The sequence below is a fragment of the Watersipora subatra genome, chromosome 9 (assembly GCF_963576615.1).
Source record: "Watersipora subatra chromosome 9, tzWatSuba1.1, whole genome shotgun sequence".
Taxonomy (NCBI): domain Eukaryota; kingdom Metazoa; phylum Bryozoa; class Gymnolaemata; order Cheilostomatida; family Watersiporidae; genus Watersipora; species Watersipora subatra.
In genome coordinates this window covers 26590442-26596391 of record NC_088716.1, presented here as the reverse complement: position 1 = coordinate 26596391, position 5950 = coordinate 26590442, and the positions used below count along the sequence as shown (strand labels likewise).

Below are 5950 nucleotides of genomic sequence, written 5' to 3'. Positions count from 1 at the left end.
GCTAAACATTGTAAAAACTAGTGGAAGCCGACTATAGAACATACATAGATCACCATATTTGCAAAGAACTTGACAATGGCAACACAAAGCCATTATTTAAGTACATCGAAAATAGGCGAAAAATGCACAACAAAATTAAAAACATTGCAAACTGTGAAGATAACTCTCCTATAGGCATTGCAAATACATTCGCTGCTGCGTTTGCTTCAGTGTTCACTAAAAATTCAGGTCAGTTCAACCAGTGTTTGCTCAAATATAGCGTTCAAGTTAATAATAATTCCATTCAGTTCGATCCTCACGGAGTTCACAAAATGTTAAGCCAATTAGATGCTAGAAATGGTTCTGGTCCTGATGGCATATCTGCTGCGCTTCTAAAGTTTGCTGCTGATGGAATATATCAGGTATTGACAGTAATTATGCAGCATTCCTATGACACGTCTACCGTTCCCCTTGACTGGCGTAACGCTCGGGTGGTACCAATTTTTAAAAATAAGGGTAGCAGAGAGTGTCCACTGAATTACAGACCAATTTCTAATTTACAGACATAGCACACGACATCCGCACTTATCTTGAGTCAAATAACATATTATCTGAAAGACAGCATGGCTTCAGACCAAAACACAGCTGTGACTCACAATTACTCATAACAAAATCAGAATTGGTCAATAACTTTAATAACAATGACCAAACAGATATGATAGTGCTCGATTTTTCTAAAGCCTTTGACGTTGTTCCATTTGCAAAATTACTTTACAAACTCAAAACTATGCAAATTAATGAGAAAACAATTCAGTGGATAGCAAACTGGCTCTACGATAGACACATGTCTGTGGTTGTCGAGGGTATCGAATCTGACCCACACCTTGTAACATCAGGTGTTCCATGCTTAATAGAATTCTTAGTGATAATATAGCCATCGATATTAAAAACCACGTACTTTTTAACACAACAAGTCAAACACGAAAGGGATTGATCAGAAAGGCAATCTCATGTGATGTGGCCAAATATTGGTAATTTAATCGCATCTTAACAATGAGTGCTTCTGGGTCCAATGCCTTGTCAGCAATTACAGTTGCAGGCCCCTCTTGTAATACCTAATATCACACGTATCCTTGAGAGGTCCCTGTCTGTATGCCTGCCTTGTCGACTTGTTGGCTTGTATCGTTTTACTTAAATCGTGTTATTAATGCAAGCAACAAACAAATATATATAAATATTTTGCTTGAGTTTCTTGACTAGATTAACTAGTTTCCTTGCTCGTCTTGTTGACTTAATCAAATAGTTTTTGTTTTTGCATATTTTCTGTAATCATCCGTTATCCGATTGCTCTCTTGAAGCAATCGTCTTATAATAGACCAAAAACCCCTTATTTTCTTTCTTTATTGACTTGTTTAACTTGCATAATTAATTGTCTTATTGATTTAATCAAGTCGTTTATTTGTTTGTCTGGTAGAAAAAAATACTGGTACATAATGACATCTCTATAATGCACCCATCCGGGCGCGAATGAGATAATATACTCGACTAGACCGCACATTTTTCTACTCGAATTCTCCTCGTCTGCGGGCTCTAAACAAATGGTTTTACAGTAGCTGAGACAAAATGGGCATACCATATTACCTTTTTTATTTAAAAGATGTCAATAAAAAATAAATGGTGTTGGTATAGTGGCCGTCTATTATTTCGTAAAATACGTTTCCTTTTCGAAATAAGCTTGCACTCAACTAGTAACCCAGGAGCCACTATATATACGGTATATACCGGTAGGTATATATTTTATTACTAGTCATTATCGCGTCGTCTTTTTTTACGAAAAAGATCAGTCGGGTATTACAGTTTTTGGATTCATCAAACAAACTGAAGCATTTTTGTATTTTTAACAATACTTACTAGTAATATTTTTGTCAAGCAGTGATAATTAGCCAATTAAAAAGTGTAGAAATACACAAATAATTGTGTATTACGCCTTTGAGAAATTAGCTAAATAATTACTAATGAGCACTATTAAATAGGTAATACCAGATTATTATTACTATTACGGTGGCTGTTAAACCGTATCGATAGCAATTAGGTACTTGGGCTGTTTCCTGTATCGCCCGAGCAGAAACCGTCGTCAAGGTTAGTCGGCGTAATATCTGCGTAATATAATCAGCATAATATAACGTAATATCTCAACTTTAACCGTTTTTCACAACTAGCTACTGATTGCATAATTCTTTACGATGGAATACCACATTTTAATAAGCTGATCGGCTTTGCTAATAGAAAACAGTCGACAAGCGAATGTCTTTGTGAGCCGTTGAGCATTATTTACCACTAGCCCGAGAGGTATATTGGAAGGTAATTAAAGCCATATTAAATTTGCACTGTTTGTCTTATGTGAATACCGTACTGAAATGGTACTGAATGCTGGTTAATAATTACACGTGAGCCAAAATATCAGAGCTGCTCAAGCTGCAAGGAATCTCAAATCTCCTGATAAACGAAGGAGGGGAATTAGCGAACTCATATACCTAACCAATAACTAATTGAATGATTAATCAACTATGAAGTAAATGCATCAGTTCATTAAAAGTTCTGCATTATTTTGACCTACTAGCTCATCTGCTAAAACGATACAACCTAATGTTAGAGTATTGTCAGAGGAGAATTTTGAGAAATATGAAAATGAAGTATTATATATAATAATATATTTAATTGTCGGCAGTAATAATAATAATAGTTGATAATATTTGAATTTTTTTAAATTTATAATTTCAGAAATGAGAATAAAAAACTTTATTGTTTGTGTGTTTTCTCTGATAGTAATAATATTATGGTTCTATGTGTAATGGTTAGCCTCTGGACTTTGAGTTAAATTTCTCCCAAGACAAATTTTGACCGCAGACAAAGTGGCACTTCTGCCCCACAAAAATCAGACTGCTGCTATAAGGCCAAATTGAAATAACAACTCAATCAATGAAGATGGGCACTCCTTTTAGTCCTAGTTGCAATTTGTTTTGACAGTAGCTCGTTATTGCAATGATGAGCCCCAAGTATCGAAGTTCAACACAAGTAGTATTGAGATGCATGGCCTACTACTGATTGTAGGCAATTATCTAATAACAACAAAAGTGTGCCAGTGGTTTGTTCTCAAGTGTCTGCAAACTCTATTTTCTTCAGAAGAACAAAAAAATAACAGTAATTCTGTCAATGCTACTAGCCAAAGCAAGCAAAAATAACAATACGCTTGTATATATGTAATTAGCCCTATTAGTTATGGCCTTTCTAGGTTTAATAGTTACGTGTGTCTGCGAGGCCTGTAGTGATGAGGCGTGTAGTGACAAGCGTGTAATGACGTCTCCTTCTGATGGCAGGGGGCTGAACAAATTATATTCTCTCAGGGCTTTGTGACTTCCTGGCTCTTTGGGTAGATTGTATCTGCTGTATGTTTCCTCCTTAATGGGATGCTCCTCTGCAGGCTATCTGCTGCAGGTTATGGCTTATATTAGCCTCTGTCTGCGCCCTCTTTTGCTGCTTAGCTCACTGCCAAGTTACTGTCTCTGGCTCGCTGCCAGATGCGCTCTGCCTTGGCTTGTTGCCAGCTCCTCCTTATATACTTATTCTCGGATAAGTGTCAAATGTCACTGGATTCTTACAACAATTTTGTAATGTCTGTTTCTAGTGTCTCTGATGTCAGCCAGCGGTCCTTTCTGACATTTGGTATCTGACGCCTTGACAGTTGACATCTTATGGGATTCCATGACGATGTGATAACCGTGAATTAAACTAATAATTTGTATAAGGCTTGTCTTCCATGTCAGCCAGCATTCTTTTTTCTGACATTTGATATCTGATGCCTTGACAGTTGGCACTTTATGGGATTCCATGACGCTGCGATACATTCGTGAAATAAACTAAGTCTATAACTTTTACAAAATTGGCCATAACCTGAAAAACCATCAATAGCTGATTCATATAAAATGGATTTTGCTATAATATTCATTCTGAGACATTTATAATAATTTATTTTACATAAAGTAAAAGATATATTCATATTTCATGCTTTTCTATATTCATTACATCAATTCTATTTTTTTTAAACATTAAACTTCATGCATAGTTATATTATGATTTTACAAAGTAATACTATCTATAATAAATGATATTATAAGCTATATCTATAACAATGCTGTAAATGTTCAATTTCGTTTATGGCTGGTCGACGGTTCGATGTACATACGTACTGTATGTCCTTGCTGGTGCTTGTTGTTCCAGTAATCGATTGGCGTATGGCTATACATCTTCTTCATGTGTAGTGGTGACATCATATACAGTCGGGCTTGTTAATATCTCTTCATCAATTGTAATGGCTTGACTGCTACTATGTTTGGTACATGGGAGCATAGGGGTAATACATCAATTATTACGCTGTTTGTAGCAGTGGGAGAGGTTGCCGTTAGTCTTAGTTTTTTCAAGTTTCCTATGCTGGCGTTACCTGTCAATTACTTGCTTGTCAAACAATTTACTTATAAATTGTTTGACAAGCAATGCTGTGTTGTAGCAAGGCTTCTAATATGGATGCTTTTTTCATGCTGCCCTGTCATCACTTCTTTCACTGATGCAATCCTATCTCTGCAGTCTGACACGCCGACTTGTCAGAGCTTCCAATGCTGATGTATCCCTAACTTGGCAAATTATCACGCTTTTGTTTTAGCATTACAATATCCGTGATGCCAATTTTAGCGTGATTGCTGCTTTCCGCAAGCTTTCAAACTTTCCAACCCTGACAGTATGTTTGCTGGTGTGTACTGAAATTAACTGGATCAATGATGTAGATTATAATTTCCTATGATTTCATACTTTACGTCTAGGTAAAAAACTATACATCAAACTATACACAAAATGATAGTTAAGCAATTAGACTCGTTATATAATATTCTAACCATGGTGTCCAGGCGCAGCCACGGCTACCCACTACATCTGCCCCATCCCAATGATCATTGCTGTCAATGTAAGAGCTTGAAAGTTTTGGTAATCTTTTTTCCATCATACTTCATCATTGATGCGATTCATTAGAAACAAAGAACAATCATGACATCAGGCTATTTGATAATAATGTGTATCTACAACATATTTTATTCTTGCAATGTTAAACAGGACATGCCATTTATTCTGCTTATAGAATATTTTCAGAAAGATGTCTGGAATGGGTTTAATCCTCTCATTATGACCACTACCACAGCTATCTTGGCACACTGATTTTACATTGCAAGAAGTATCATTCGTATCTATTTAACGTCCTTGTGTCTTGCGGCCTATCTAAGAATTAATGTTTTGACTAAATAACATTTTCATGTTGGGATGCATAACAATTGTGGGACTCCCTTGGCTGCATAGATTAGTATGTAACACAGGGTTTTATAAGCAAATGAACTTTTATGAGAAAATTATTGCTGAGAAAGTTACTTGTGTTCTGTCTTAAAATGTGTGGTTTTTAATACTCGCACTACTTTTTAAATATTCGGACGAGCGCCTACATACATGCAATCAATGTACAAAGGTAATGATTTACTGAATAAAATACAGGCAAATAAACATAATATATTTTTTCTTCATAGTGAAAAAGTTTCTCAAAATATTAAATTTTGCTCGATACAGCTCACAAAATATCATGAGCTCAGCTGACCGACTTCAATTTTAGTAAAAACAGTTGGCACATGTACTATGCAACAGTATTGATTTTTATAGGAATGGTAGTAGTGAACTTTTTCATTATACAAGCCTTCTGTAGTAGTATAACATGGCTGAATCCTTTCCCTTCTGAGCTGCTTCAGGCAACCTACTTAAAGTGATTACATTCAAATCAAACAGTTGATTGCAATTGCACACCCACAAACAACACTCAAATTATGAGGTACATGGTTTTGCAGATTAATGATTTGAAGATGAGAATGCAGAACTAAAAATT

The 5950-nt window shown here is 35.7% G+C and overlaps 1 long non-coding RNA gene across 1 annotated transcript; it reads left to right on the top strand.

Moving 5' to 3' along the window:
• Positions 1-2231: 2231 nt before the first annotated feature.
• On the top strand, positions 2232-4157 carry LOC137405010 (uncharacterized). The gene is made up of 2 exons (XR_010979744.1): positions 2232-2340; positions 3665-4157. It is a non-coding gene; the product is annotated as an uncharacterized lncRNA (long non-coding RNA).
• The last annotated feature ends 1793 nt before the right edge of the window (positions 4158-5950 follow it).